This window comes from Gracilinanus agilis, chromosome 1 (genome assembly GCF_016433145.1).
Source record: "Gracilinanus agilis isolate LMUSP501 chromosome 1, AgileGrace, whole genome shotgun sequence".
Taxonomy (NCBI): domain Eukaryota; kingdom Metazoa; phylum Chordata; class Mammalia; order Didelphimorphia; family Didelphidae; genus Gracilinanus; species Gracilinanus agilis.
In genome coordinates, this window is record NC_058130.1 from 503,451,822 (window position 1) to 503,467,855 (window position 16,034).

The window sequence follows — 16,034 nt, forward strand, 5'->3', positions numbered from 1 at the left end:
CATAAGTAATTAATATACTTATATGACTCTTGGCATAAACTAATGTGCATATAGATGTAAACAGCAGTATTAGTCTTTTCAAAAGAACAAATAATTTATTACAATAATTCATAATCATTCTCATTTCAAGTTCTAAATGAGAATATGATAAAATGAGATAATCTAAACTTATTTAATTGGAGATGATTTTTAAAACCAAGAAGTGAAATGGTGAATTACTCCCAAGAAAATGGCATTGATAGCCAATTAATTGAAGAAAAAGGAAACAAAAACATGACCCTATCTGATGCAGATAGAAGATTGAGTTTAGTGAGAAATGACTACACACACAATTCTCCCAGAATCTGACACAATTACATGCTGTGATATGGATGGAGGCAAGGTATCATAGATCACCAAAATGAAAAGGAAATGTGTTTTATTGGCCATGTTTTTAAAAGACCTCCACATTTTGGGTACATGCCAGATTTCCCCAAGCACCCAGTTGAACACAATTAATGCATTTGCATGTGCAAATTGGGTAATGGTGTGCTTAACTATTAGATTTGTATGTGGAAATGCGCTCAGCATATGCACTATTGGGTGTGTGCCCACTAAGAGAAGGGTCTCAAAGAAATTTCTTTGGTGTGAGGTAGGCTTTATAAGGATTGATAGAGATTGTTTCTACAGATCATGTACCAAAGAAGACATCACAATGGATGTGATCGTTCTGCTTAGTTTCTTAGAGCTATACATCTTCTATTTCTTTCGGAGGGAAAAAATTCATCAGAGGATCATTAAACCAACTCTCTAATTAGCACCAAGCAAAATAATACCCAAGTTAGTCTTAGGCTCATGCCTATGTGCGCCAAATGAACATACTGCAATGTAGCCAATCCGTTTTGGTTCTCTTAACAGTCAATGTGGATCCTGTATCAACAATTGTCTCAACTCTCTCCAAATCATATTAAAAATTTTATTCAAGCATCTTTGAAGTTCTATTACTTTCCCTTTTTGAATTCCACAGTGTTTCTCTGTTATTTTCATACCGATCTAACCATGGACAACAATTTAAGTATATAGTTTGGCTTCTGCTTTCCCTTCCACTATAATAGAGTAAGATATTGTATTTGGTGGCATGGTGTAGTAGATAGAGTTCTGGACAAGAAGATGGGAAAACCTAGGTTCAAATATCTGACACTAGTTGCGTGACTCAGTTGACAAGCATTTATTGACCTCACACTATGTGCTCAGCACTATGCTAAGCATAAGAGACATAAAGACAAACAAATAGAAAGGCAGTCACAGTTCTTCAAGAACTTACATTTGAAAGGAGGAAGGCAACATATAAAATGGTAGCTGAAAAGCAGAGACAAGGAGAAGAAAATACATGGATGGGCTAGGGTGTTCAAGTATGCAAAATGGAAGATGACTGGTCTGAGATCTTTCAAAATGGTTCTTCAATTTCAAAATTCTTCAAAATTCCTCAAAAACCTCACCAGTGGGAAAAAGAACTTATAGGAGAGTCAGGAGGTAGCTGAAACATGGTGACTATGTCTCGAGAATGAGGGATGGTTGGCCTGGCATGTTTCTGTCCTCAAAAAGGAGGTTCTGGAAAAAACTCACTAACGGGAAGAGGAATCCACAGGAATGGAGTAAGGAGTTAGCTGAGTCATAGTGGTTAAACTTGGATAAGTCACATAAATTTCTTGATGCCTCAGTTTCCACATCTGTAAAAATGGGGGTAAGTGGGACTAGGTGACTTCCAAGGCCCCTCCCAACTCTAAATCTATGCTCCTAAGATCCCATGACAGTTCTTGCCCATCTGGGTGGCTCCTGTGGTGCTTCTGGAATAACCAAAATCTTTTTTTTTTTTAATCTCCATTCCAAAATCTCCTACCTAGAAACTCATCTTTTTGGTACCTATACTAATAAGGTCATCTTCTCTGCTTCCTGTGGTAGAAGAATGCTCTCTCATTCTACCCTATTTTTAACCTTTTCCCTGATTGGACTTTTTATTACAGCTTCTGAATAAGTAAAAAAATGAATTGTTTTGAATTATGCCCCATTTCTCTTTTTCTTCCCCATATTGCTTGCTCCTTTCCCCTCCTACTTTCTACTCCCTCACTTCCCCCCACCATTGCCGGAAATGGTACTGATTTGGACAGTGGTAGATCTTTTCTCGTGCTGAGTTAGCTACCACTCTGATATGGGATATTAACTTGGCCAACAAATTGCTTTCAAATCTATTTGCTATGGGTAGAATCATTGTAACAGCTTCTAGTTTGGAGAATGAAACCTTTGCAGGAAAATGCAATGTGAAAACAATTTGGATTACTTAAATCAAAATGTCATAAACTAGGAAGACACCTACTTAAGTTCCAGGAAGATCACTGCCTTACCCAATCTCTCTGTTTACCTCAGATATTTGCAAAGGATGACAATCTTAGAGACCCAAGATTATCTGTACGAAGGGCTTGTCTCATAATGGGCACCCACTCAAGTAGCTATCATCCCTACAGCAAGAAAGCATGTAGAAGGTGATAAGAATAGACTGATTTACGATCACTCAATATCTGAAAGGTGTAGCATTCCATTTCACAAATAGTGTTCTGCTAGATTGGAAAATATCATAAACACATTGGAAAATCCTCAGCCCCAAACCATAAACCACTTGTATATATTTTTTTTTATTTTTACATTTTAATTTAGCTATCTGTTTTGGATTACATAAATAAAAATGAGTCCTGTATTTTCTTTATAAAATAAATCAGTCTGTCGACATTGGGATTACCAGTTGGATTGAACATTAGGGGATGTATAAAACTGTGTCTTTAAAAGACATGACAACATTTCTCAATGAGAATGAAGCTGTTCTCAGTGACCTTCATGTCGAACAGTGGGGGGTCAGTCCGGTACTAAATCATTTTGATTCACAGATGAGATCAACATATTCATATTTGTTTGCCAAATGTGTATTTTAATTTAAGCTTCCTCTGATTGATGTGTATAATTTATGCTGCCTAGAACTAAGGCATCATATTTTTCTTTTTTCCTAACTAACCAGGGGAGACTTTCTTGGAAATAGATAAAGGAAAAAATCTAGTAATTTGTAGCAATGTGAGTACAGCCACACATGTTCTAGAATTAATGTTCTTCATTAGGGGGAGTAGGATCAGCTGTATGTATACATCAGGTTTTTAATTAACTCGGTCCCCACAACAGGGCCCATGATTCAAACTGTTAGCATTTTTTAAGTGACCAAAAAAATTGGGTAGCATACTATTTCTGAAGGAGTGTGTGTGTTTATATGAGAAAATGACAGTGAGAGAGAGAGAGAGAGAGAGAGAGAGAGAGAGAGAGAGAGAGAAGTGGAGGAGATGAGAAAGGGGGAGAGATAGAGAGAGACACAGAGACAGAGACATACAATAGAGGGGAAGATGAGAAATGGAAAGAGATAGAGATAGATAGATAGAAAGAGAGAGAGAGACAGACAGACAGACAGACAGAGAGAGAGACAGAGAGAATACTCTGAGAAATGAAAGCCTTAATATTATGCTGAGGAGGTGGTAGAAGATCTTTGTAAACCCATATTAATCAGACAGAGGAAAGCCTGGCATTGAGTTCTACCAAAGATAAGTTAAAAATGTAGCCCTTGTGACATTTTTATATCCATATAATCAGACATGGCTTTCAGCATATCTCTAGTTCTTTGAACAAGGGGAAAAAATATTAAACTCTGGCATTTTTAATTGCCTTTCTCCTCTGGGAGACCTGACCAGTTTTCATGAGATTTCTAAAAATTTAAGGAAGCCACAAGGAGACATGAGAAAAAAATAAAGAGAAAAGAAATGCATTTACACACACATACTCACATTTCAAAACTTTTTTAGCAGTTTTATTCTCCAATATCCTATTAGCATAACTTAGAAGTTAATCTCCAGATTGCAGAAAGATTGCCCAGACTTGATTAATTAGACTTAGAACAAATGTTTCTTTATTTGCAGGTATAGCCTTTTAATCTTAAAATAAACATTTCTAGTTTTTATTCATTGCAGCCTTCTAGGAGGGAAAAATGGAGAGATTTTAGGGTTAGAGGAAACTGGCAGGCTATGTCTCCAAGGGTGAACTGTTTGGTCTGGTATTAGGAAAAACATCGAAATGGCAGATAGGAAGCACAGATTCTAATCCTTTTTCTTATCCAAACTTGCTAAATGAACTTGATGAAGTCTATTTACCTCTCTGGGCTTCAATTTCTTTCTTAAACTATGTGAGAGGTTTAGTCTATTTTAGTTTAAGTTTCTTTCCCATTCTAAGGTTCAATGACTAAGACAACTTTGGTTGTGCAGCCATGATTGACTGATAAAAGTAGCTTATAGTGCCATGCATATGAGCATATCCTATGATGATTATTTAAAAGAAACATTACCATCTTTAGCAGGACTCTCAAAATAGAGCAAATGAACTGTGGCAGAGATATTTTCCTCTATATCCATTTTAAAATGTCTTATTTTGTTCTTATTCTAAACTTGACAAACACTAACAAATGTGAACATTTTCATTTACAAAGAACAGAAAGAATTGTATATGAAATTGTAAATCTCTATAGCTTTTCTTTTTTAAGTATGTAATAAAATCAAATGCATTCCACACCTTCCCCTATGCCAGCAAAGTCAGAGATTGGGTCTGCCAGACTCAGCTGCATCCATCAATTCATGTCAGTCCATATTATCAAAAATGGGAGATAGAATGGGATGGTAGAAAAAATGCTGATTTTCAAGCTATTTGATTTAATTTCATATCCTTCGTCTGATGTTATACTTGTGCAACTTTGCACAAGTCACTTAAACTTTTTGGATCTTGACTTCCTCATCTGAGGAAAATGAGGGAGTATTGAACTAGGAGGACTTTGCAATCTCTTACAACTCTAAGATCAATAATGACAAATTTTTAAATTATTTAGCTTATAGCAGACAGGAAACATATGAATAAAATATGTGAATAAAACTTTTTCAATTTGGGAGTAATTTTAGAATTATAATAGCTATCTCTTTATAGTCAAATTAGCAAATGTTTAGAACAAAAGTCGAGAAGATATCCAAAAAAGAAGAAAGGATAAAGAGAAGGATAAAGAGAAGGTTCCTGAATTAAGATTTTAACAGTTAGTCATACCATTCTCTAGATGATCTTTCTTATTTGAATTTTCATGATACTGCTCATCTTTGGTTCTTTTAAGTTTCTAGGCCTCCTTTTCTTGGTCATTTTCCATGTCCCATCTGTCCCCTATCTTAAGGCTATTTTCTAAGCCCTCCTCTTTTCTTTCTTTCCACTCTCAATCATCTTACCAGTTCCAGGAGCTCAATCGTAATTTCTATGCATATGACACCCAAATTTATATAACCAAGTCTAATCACTCCTGAGGATCCACCAACTGCCACCCAAAAATTTCAAAAGAATTTCCCATGTTCATCTGAAACTCACTATCTCCTAAATGGAGTCATTATCTTTTCCAAAAAAAAACTTCATTATTGTCAAATTCTCAATTGTGTTAAGGACACCATCAGCCTCTTAGGCTCTCTAAGGTAACAACCTCCAATCATATTTAATCTCTCTTTTCTTTTCACTCTCCGTATCCAATCTGTTGACAATTTTTCTGGCCACCTCTTCATTGCCACTTTACCAACTGTTAACTTGTCTATACCAGAGAATATGCCTAGGAGGAATTTCTGCTCTGGGATCCCGTTTTCCAGACTGGAAACTACCCTTCCAGAAATACTCTTTAAGGAAGTCTCAGCCATACTTCACTCGCCTCTGAGGCCACTCCTTATATTGGCTCCTTATCAACAATCTCACTAGTGCCCATAACTTTTTCACACCTCCTCCTATTTCCAGAATAATGAATGGTAATAAAAGTAGCTGTTGTTACTGGTTAGGGTATGTTCATCTATTTCCATTTGGTTCCATTCATTATTTTATTTTATTTTTAAAACCTTTACCTTCCATCTTGGAGTCAACACTTTGTATTGGCTCCAAGGCAGAAGAGCAGTAAGGGCTAGGCAATGGGGGTTAAGTGACTTGCCCAGGGTCACACAGCTAGGAAGTTTCTGAGGTCAGATTTGAACCTAGGATCTCCCGTCTCTAGGCCTGGCTCTCAATCCACTGAGCCACCCAGCTGCCCCCAGTCCCAATCATTATATCTTTAAAGTTTCAGAATAAAGTGCTCCTTCCTCACTATGACCACTTTATGAGTTTTATTTCTTCTCATTAGAATATAAACTTCTTGAAATTAAGAAATGTATTTTTAAAAATTTGTATCTATAATGTCTAGCATAATAGTTGGTACAAAGAGAGTGCTTAAAAAATTTCTCCCTTTCATTCAAATGGTTATGTAAAGTATCATAATGTGATGTTCTCACGATGCACTGAGAAGTATAAAGAAAATCATTCCACTTTTTTTGCTCTTTATTGTTTCTTTTAAAAATAATGTTTGACATGGCAAAATAAAATGTCCCATTATGGGAACTCATAACAAGATGTCTTAAATTCAACATATCAAAAATTGAATTAATTTTCTTTCCCCCAGAAAACTTTATCTTTCCAAATGTCCCTGTTACTGTCAAGGGCAACACAACTTTCCCAGATCCCCAGACTCATAAACTAGGTGCCATCCTTGACTTCTCATTATCTCTCACCCCTCAAATAGAGTTTGTTGTCAAAGCCCACCATCTCTCTAATATATTTCATGTCCTCTGCTACCACCTCAGATCTTCATTGCCTCATGCCTAGGCAATTATTCTAAATAGCCTGTTGGTTGGTCTTCTCCACTTTCCTCCCCACTTGAGTTCATCCTCTTCAGCCAACAGTTATTTTCCTAAGGCACAGATTTAACAATATTCTTGCCCTACTGAGTGAACTCCAGAGGCTCTCTATAATCAGAAAAATCAATTAAAAACCCCCTGTTTGATGATCAAAGCCCTTTATAATCTAGCCCCACCCCCTTTCCAGTTTTCCCAAACTTTACTTTATTCCATGTACTATTCAATCCAGTGACACTGGACTGGTTTCCTTGTTTCATGAATAGAATACTCTTTCTTGGCTCTGGACATTTCCTCTGACTGTCCCCCATTCCTGGAATTCCTTACTTTATAATCTCTATCTCTTGACTTCCTTGAATTCTTTCAAATACCAATCATATCTTCTATAGAAAGTCTTTCCCAACCTTTCTTAATTCTAGTGCCTTCACTCTGATAATCATTTCCTTTCAATTCCTTATATAGCTTATTTGTATATATCTATTTGCTTGTTATATCCTCCATCAGATTTTAAACTCCATGAGGGCAAGAACTATCTTGAGCTCCTTTTTGTGTCCCCAGGGCTTAGCACATTACTGAGCATGTAGTAGGCACTTAATAAATTCACTAATTATCAAGGATATGTCTGACTAGAAAAAGAAAGTGGAGGGCCATGTAGAAAGTATTAGAGATGATGGATGGATAGTCGAAGCATGGAATGAGTATACTTGAGTCTTTTTTTAATCAGAAATAGTTGAATGTGATCAATGGATCCCTTCTAGAAGATTTTCAGAAAGCAAAGAGAAGAAAGAGTAGCAAAGGATTGGAAAATGCAGAATGGCTATGATTTGCATTGGTGGAGAAAGTGTCCATATCAGTGAGAGAATAATCTTATCAAAAAAAATTGGCAACACAGCCTCATTCAGAAAAGGTTGATTTACCTAACATCTAACTTAAATACTTCTTAAAATTTCATCCCAAAGGCAGAGAAGACAAAAAAGGAAACATTACAACATTATTTGCTAGGAGAAATAGCCTTTCAAAGAAATAAAAAAGAAAAACATCTGAAAAAATAAGTCAATTAGCAGTGCTAAAGAATGCACTTCACTTTAGCATCATTCTGTCATATCATTTAAGAGACGATGTATGATATTGTTGTCCCTACTTTACACATGAGTCTCAAAGATTTGTATTTAGCTGCATCTACAGTTATATCTAGTAAACATCAAGGTTAGGATTCCAAGTAAGGGAAGTATTTAAGGGAATAAGTATTTATAAAGCATTTCCTATATTCTAAGCACAATGCTGAAACACATTTTGTAAATATTGTCTCATTTAATTCTCATAACATCTCATGAAGGTAGGAGCTATTATTCCCATCTTATAATTGAGGAAACTGAGGAAAACTGATTAAATCATTTGCCAGGATCAAACACATAGTAACTATTTGAACTCCAGTCTTTATTATTCCATACCAAGCTCTCTATCTACTGTATCAGCAGCAGCCTCAAAGCTACATCTCCTAACTGCATCAAATGTTTTTCCTATCATACAACATTGTCTATATTAGAGACAGAAAAAGGCTTTATTAACTTTAAAGCTCTTAAATACATATGCATGATTATTATTCTATCATTGTTCTTGAATCTCACACTGGTGAAGCTAGAATGAGCATCTCATTCCTGAAGAACAGAGTGCTTATTTCATATCACCATAGAATGAGGAAATTGGCGTGGTAGTGGAGGGGTAAATGGGCTTGAGTGGACTCTTGTTCAAGCTCTCAGAAGTTACAAAAGATAAGGGGGGTTAGCGGGGTTTGGGAGAGAGGGAAACAACATGAAATATGTAACTAGGGGAAAATATTCAAAATAAAAAATTTTTTAAAAGTTACAAAATATGATCCCTTAATAGAATTTTCACAAATTTTTCTACTTCTATTTTAGGAATGTATTGTTAACATTTTATTTCAAGGATTCAGAGGGAGAGAATGGACAAAAGGGTTGGGCATCCTTGATCCTTTGGACTAAGGCACAGGATTTTAGGATTATAGGATGATAGAAGAGAAAGATGGCAACAAGAACACTGTAGGAATGAGTAAATGAATTTTTAAAATCCCCTTAATAAGTGCTTATTATGTGCTAAGCATTATGCTAAAACCTTAGGAAGGCATATACAAAAAAAAAAAAAAGACAGTTCTTGCCTTCAAAGTTTCAACATTTTAATGCGAGAGACAATATGAAAAGTAAAGTCATGGCCAAGGACAGGAGGTTATAGAATCGGTGAATGGGGCCATAAGGAATATTTGGACCCACTCCATGCAAGAACAAAAGCAGAGTTGATCTGATCATTGTTTGTGGTTTCAGAACTGAAGTTGGGCAGGAAGGAAGGACAGGGCTCTAGTGAAGTCACTGGTAAAGGGGTTTTGGAGGAAGTGGCCAGAGAGGAAGGAGTGAAGGTAAGCATGCTTAAGACTTTTTATGAAATAATGCACTGTGGGTGGCGTCAAGAAAGTGACTTAGTAGCAGCAAAAACTGAAAGAAGCTGCTTTAACAATCCTTCCAAACTAATCTTTTAAAAGCACCTGAAAGCAACAGGAGTGCTCAAAGCAACAGGAGTGAAATAAAACTCTGTTCAGGCTGGCTTCAGTATGAGGGGGGCTTTAGGGGTGAGGCACTCAAGGGCATAAATTTCTCTTATGGTTTCCAAGATTTAAGAATTGCTGTGTGTATGGAGAAGCAGGCAACAAAGTCAGGAGTCAAGTACAGAATCAGTGTAGACCTCATCCAGAGTCAGGGAATGATCTGACATTCATTATTACCAAGCCAGCAGAGAGAATTTACTGCTCTAAATTGAGCTCAGTATGTGTCAATGCCTATCAATTGTACTACCCCTTTTTATTTTTTGAATGTTTGTTTTTGCCTTGCCATATAAGTATGACTGAAAATCTTGGTTAGTTTTGTTTTTTTGGGATTCACTTAATACACATTAATTTTTCTCCATTTTGTCAATTCTACTTTGTGTGTATTTTTGTTTTTTAAATGTGTTTTTTATAAGCAACAGATATTTCTTTCCTTATCCAGTCTATCTTTCTTTTTATTTTATTGGGTTGTTTAATACATTAACATTTAAAGTTAAAGATTTAAGGTTGCTTTTTCCTCCCTCTGATTCTAAAATTATTTTTTCTTTCAAGTTATGCCTTTTTCCTTCTTTTGCTATAAGTACTTTTCAATTACCTTATTTTAATCTTTTTTATTCATAGGTGGCCCTTTTATTACTGTTTCTCTTACACCTAATTTTTGTTATCTTTTATTTTGTTACCCTTATCTCTTTGAGTTTTCATTTATTAATTCCTCTTACCCTCTTGCTTTTATCTGGTTATATAATTTCCCTCCTCAGCACCATTTTCCCCTCTCACTTGAGTAAATTCTCCTTACTTCTCCTCCCCTTTAACTAGTCCTATTCATTAACTTTTAAAAATTTCACTCTTTGTAGTTCTTTCCAAAAAGTATTTTCTCACTCTTTTCATTATTCATGCTCACTATTGATTCTCATTCTCTGATTCATGATCCTGTATTTATCTGTCCTTTCTCATTTCTCTGTATTCCTCATGCAATTAAAGCTTTCATAGTTCTAAGGTATCTATTCTAGGCTCTCCCCCTCTAGATGCTTTCCACCACCTCAGGCTTGCCCTATGGATTCTACTTTACTATTATGCATCACTTACAGAATGATGTTAATTATTCCAAGTGTCAGAAAGGACATGGCTCGATTGGAAGGTTCTTCGTATTTGTAATTCTAGAACTTAATACTGATCCATGCCCTTCCTTGGTAACTTTTTCCTACACTTATCTCAAAATTTCCTCCCAGGATCTATGTTCTCTCCATTCCCCCAAGTGTCAAACACTCATAGAGTTTCCAACTCCCTCTCAATGTAGGACAAGTAGACTTCTTAAGCACCAAATCCCCTAGATTTTCTTTCTCTTCATACACTCTCCTGTAGACTCTTTTCTTTTTGAGATCACCTGTGGGATTATCTTCTCTCATTGCTAGTCTTTGATTTAACCCCAATCCATCATAAACTCTTCTCTATCCCTCTAATCTCCTTTGTCCTTTAATATACCCTTCCATTTGTATTGTGGCCCCCCCAAAAGCCCCCCAAATAAAATAACATTGATTTACCTGTTAGCATGGTGTCACCAGATTCTCTTCATAATGTTTCTCTCTATCTCTTCACTGTTAACTCCTTCAGATTTCTACCTTCATCCCTTTCTGTTTGTGTACATTTAAGAAGTGTTTTTTCTTCTAATACTATTAGGTTTATTACTTGAGGTGGTCAGGTAAAAAGGAAAAAGAAACTACGTGTTCTAAAAGAAATGTTAGCAGCTCTTTTTGTGGTGATGAAGAATAGAAACTGAAGGGATGTCCATTAATTGGGGAATGGCTGAACAAGTTGTAATATATGATTGTAATGGAACATTATTGTGCCATAAGAATGACAAGATGATGACAAAAAAGTCTCGAAAAAATTATATGAAGTGGTGTAAGGAGAACGGAGCAGAACCAGGAGAACACCATACACAGTAACAACAATATATGATAACTGAATATGAATGACTTAACTATTATCAAAAAGGCAAGGATCTAAGACAACTCCAAGGGATTCATGATGAATAAAGATATCCACTGCCATAGAAGGAACTGATTGAAACTTAACATTCTTCACTCTATTTCCTTCATGAGTCTTTCTCTAATGCAAGCAATATGTGTCATGCCTTACAAAATGAAGAACAGGGAAATATGTACTATATGATAATATACGTACAACCTATATAATATTGTCTACCTTCTTTGGGGGACAGGGAATGAGACAGATTTTTGAACATAACTAATGTGAGAATTTTTTCTCTCAGATAAGTATGTTTATCATAATTTATTGTATATTTATAACAAACCACATGTACTATATTATTATACATATTATATCATGTTATATATAAAAATAAATCATAACTCAAAAAAGGACTTCTCCTGATCTTTCTCTTATTACTCTATAGTTATGTCCTTAACTGCTAACTTTATGCATTTCTTCCTGCATTTCTATTTTTGGGGGATTTGAGAAGCATATAATCTCTTCAGTTCTGATGTGCTTTCTAAAACAATTTCAAACCTTCTTTATTATTGAATGTCCATCTTTTTTCATCTATGGTCAAGCTTAGTTTTGCAGTCACCTTGGGCTACATTCTGAGCTCCACTAGTCTTTAGAAGACATTCTATTCCTTCTTTTGTTTTCTAGTGGTTGCAGAATCAGCTTGCATTATTCATTTTGTCCTTTCCTTTTTATTTGAAGAATTTTCTCTTTATTGCTCATAGGATTTTTAATTTCTAAAATTTAACCACAATCTGTCTTGAGTTTACAGCCTTGGCTTTTTTTTTTTTCTGGAGCTGATCTGTGAATTCTTTAACCCAGAATTTCATTTTCTGTGTTCATGAGACCTAGGCAGTTCTCTTCTATTATTGCCTGAATGATGGTATCAAGATTTTTTTGTCTTGTCAAGTTTTTCTGGGACATCTAACTTTTATCCTTATATTGTTGTTTCTTTGGGATAAGTATGTTCTAACCATATTTTTCTTTTAATGTTTGTTTTTTGCTTCCTTCAGCATTATCCTTCACTTCTGTGTGTTTCCATTCTAATCTATTATTTCTTTTTTGTTTCTTTGGTGAGACTCGTCGTTGGAGAGCAGTTTTTCTATTCTTCTCTTTATTTTTGCTGTTTAGGCCATAAATTCTACTTTAATAATTATCATTTCTCTTTTAAATCTCTCAGGATAGTATATTATGGCTCCACATTCTCCCTAAATTTCAGAGTCCCTGTCTTATCAATTATTCATAGATGTTTGAATGTATTTACGCCGGAGGTAATAGTTTTTTCTATTGATTTATCTTTGAGTTTTCTTCCATGAAATCTTTGGTAATTTGGTAATAGTGCCCCCTCCCCTAGTTTGTTTTCCCTAGTTTTGACTTTTTCATTCCCTCTCCTCTGATTGGATTGCAGTTTCCTGGGGGTGGTGGTGATGGAGCTGGCTCTCAAACCTGTCTCCTCCTCCAACACTACACAGTTCACATTTCACCAACCTAGATCCCTGACCTAAGTGACTTGGGTGTTCAGAACTGGTTCCATCCGGTTGCAGTTCTCTTTCTCTCTTAATGAAACCCTGCAAACCCCCTACCCCCACCCCAATGGTCATGTTCTGTTCCCTTTATTCCTCAGTGCTATGATCCAACATAGGTTGTGCTTTTCTGTAAACTAAACTAAATAAAAGTTGGGCATTTAGCATTTTGCTTCTAGTCAGAGGGTTGTTCCTACTTTAACATAAGACCAAATGTATATGTGTGAATGCGTGTGTGTGTGTGTGTGTGTGTGTGTGTGTGTGTGTGTGTGTGTGTGAATTCAGGGACAGGGTGTCTGTTCTGTAGAATTTTTATAATTGATTTTCTGAGAAGGAATCTTCTTTATTTGTGGAGCCATGGCATTTTTCCTAGTCATGGAGAGAAATGACCTGAGATATTTAAAACTGATAATCAAGATGCGACAGTAAATGTACAATAAATCCAGAATTTCATGCCTAGAAGTAATTCTGGCAGTTGAAACCTAGGGTACTAGTCTTTTCTTTTTTGGTGAAAATTAAGGATTCCACTTTCAGGCATCAAACCAGAGATTACCAAAAACAAGTATAGATAAGTTGATCATTTCCAAATGATTATTTTCTATATGTTTCTAGTCACTGATAATAAGGAATGTTGTCAAATATTTCTCAAAAAGCTCACACTGTCATCTGATAAGATGAGTTTTCGTACATCAGAAACCTGACTACTTTCCAACAACTTGATTTCACAAATGGAAAAACAGCATCTGTTTTCCTGCAGCTTCCCATATGGCTAGCATTGTTGCTAAGACAAGCTGAAGCAGGTAGCCCATGTGAAAGTGCCCCTCTGGAGTGCTGCAGCCTCCTGGGATCAGATAACACTGGTCTGCTGTGAGGGACGCTGCCTCCCCAGGCAGTTGAAACTGCATATTTAATCAACATATGCAAAGCATCCGTCTGAACAGCAAATTACAGGGAAAAAAAAAGATCAAATGTAACATTTATTACTTCTCGGTTTGCATTTACAGTGGGCTCATTTTGACAGGAGTATTTCATGCTTCATTCTTTTAAGTACTCAAGAAAAATATCCACTAGTTATGACTATTGGTGGAGATGGAGTTGAAATAGGTCCATAAATAAGAAAAGACAGATGATGCCCTGAGTCTTTAAAGAGTTCTTTGCAAATAAGAATTTGGAAAAATAAGATATTTAACAGGATCAGGATGAAAGAGGTATAGTTCTTCACATGGTTCTACTCCATTGTTTCACTGAGGTGTAGAGTGATGATCCTGGGTGCCCAAAGGCTAAACAAACGGAGTTGAAACCTGGACAGATGTGACAATGCTGGAATGGCTCTGTCAGGAATGTGGTCCAGGTAACAGTCTGAGCCTATTGTCTGAGGACCAGTCTAGTTAAGAACAGAGGGACATCATCAGTAACTTGGCCTAAGCTTAGGTGATGGTGTGCTGTTTTTGTTGTTGTTGTTTGTTTGTTTTTGTTTTGGCCACAGAAATCTGTAAAACCAAGAACTTAAAAAGAAATCTTTTAGTCCTGTATAGTTCTCTTCTACTTTCACAGAGACCTGGAGTATTAAAAATAATGCAATTTATATATAATCTGGTTATTCTAAATATAAGGTTATTTATCCAATGGCCAACAAGTTAACATACCATTAAACTAATTGAAATATTTTGATATTGACATTCTCACATGAAACAAAACCAGAAGTCAAAAAGCAGTCATAGCTAATTAGAAGGATGAGAAATGGACCTCTTTCCAGTTTTGCAAATGTGGGGGACAATGGATGTGGCGCTTAACATATACTGTCAGAATTGGTGGAAATGTTAATTTCATGGAATTGTTTGTTTTCTCTTTATTTTTAAAACCCTTACCTTCAGTCTTATAATCAATACTCTGCATTAGTTCTAAGGCAGAAGAGCGTTAAGGGCTAGGCAATGGGGGTTAAGTTACTTGCCTAAGGTCACATGGCTAGGAAGTGTCTGAGGCCAAATTTGAACCCAAGACCTCGAGTCTCTGGGCCCGGCTCTCAATCCACTGAGCCACCTAGCTGCCCCTTGTTTTCTCTTTAAGAAAAAAATCTTTATGACAAAGGACTGTTCACTGTGAGGGAAGGGATAGAAGAGGAAAATGTTTGAAGGTGATATTCTTTGAAAAAAAAAAGAAATCACTGGTTCTTAATAGAGAAGACATGTCAGATTCAAATTTCTTGATGTAGTCAAATGATTGACCAGTTAGGGAAAATGTGAAAATCAGTATAAAATTTGAGAGAATAAGACATTTCAAAGAGGTTTAATAGCTTTAATATGATATATTCCAATAGGTTATAAATTATTTAGAGCTAAAAGTGGAAAAGGCCAAAAATGTTTATCTTGATAATTATCCAGAAAAAGTTTTACTGATATAAGAAAGTCACCACAGATAGAAGGCCAAAATGCCTCTGAATTCTGAATCGGAAAATAACAGATCTCCCTTGTGAATATTAGAGAGGTCAGTAAAGAGCAACATTAGTTTATAACATAAACTCATTTTTAAAATATGATGGAAGAGGGGGCAGCTGGGTAGCTTAGTGGATTGAGAGTCAGGCCTAGAGACTGGAGGTCCTAGATTCAAATCTGACCTCCAACACTTCCCAGCTGTGTGACCCTGGGCAAGTCACTTGACCCCCATTGCCCACCCTTACCACTCTTCCACCTAGAAGCCAATATACAGAAGTTAAGGGTTTAAAAAAATATGATGGAAGAGGATGGTAAGAGATTGCAACCAATATTACTTCATGAAAAATAAGAAACAGTAGAAACCAAAATAATTCTCCAGAAATCTAGATGTAAGATACCCTAAAGAACCACATCCTCAAATGAGCAGTTCTAGATAGAACAGGCATAATGATACAGAACTAATAATGAACAAATATGATAATGGAATGTTGAAAAGAATTTTGGAGAATGTTTAAAGAAGGCATGAAACATTCACAGAGTGTCTGTGGAAAAAATGATGCTGGTAGTGAATTATACTGGGCTAGGTTTTTTCAGGGTGGGGTTACTGGTATAATACAGTCCAAATTGAGTAATGACAACAAATAGGCACAAGATGCAACATATT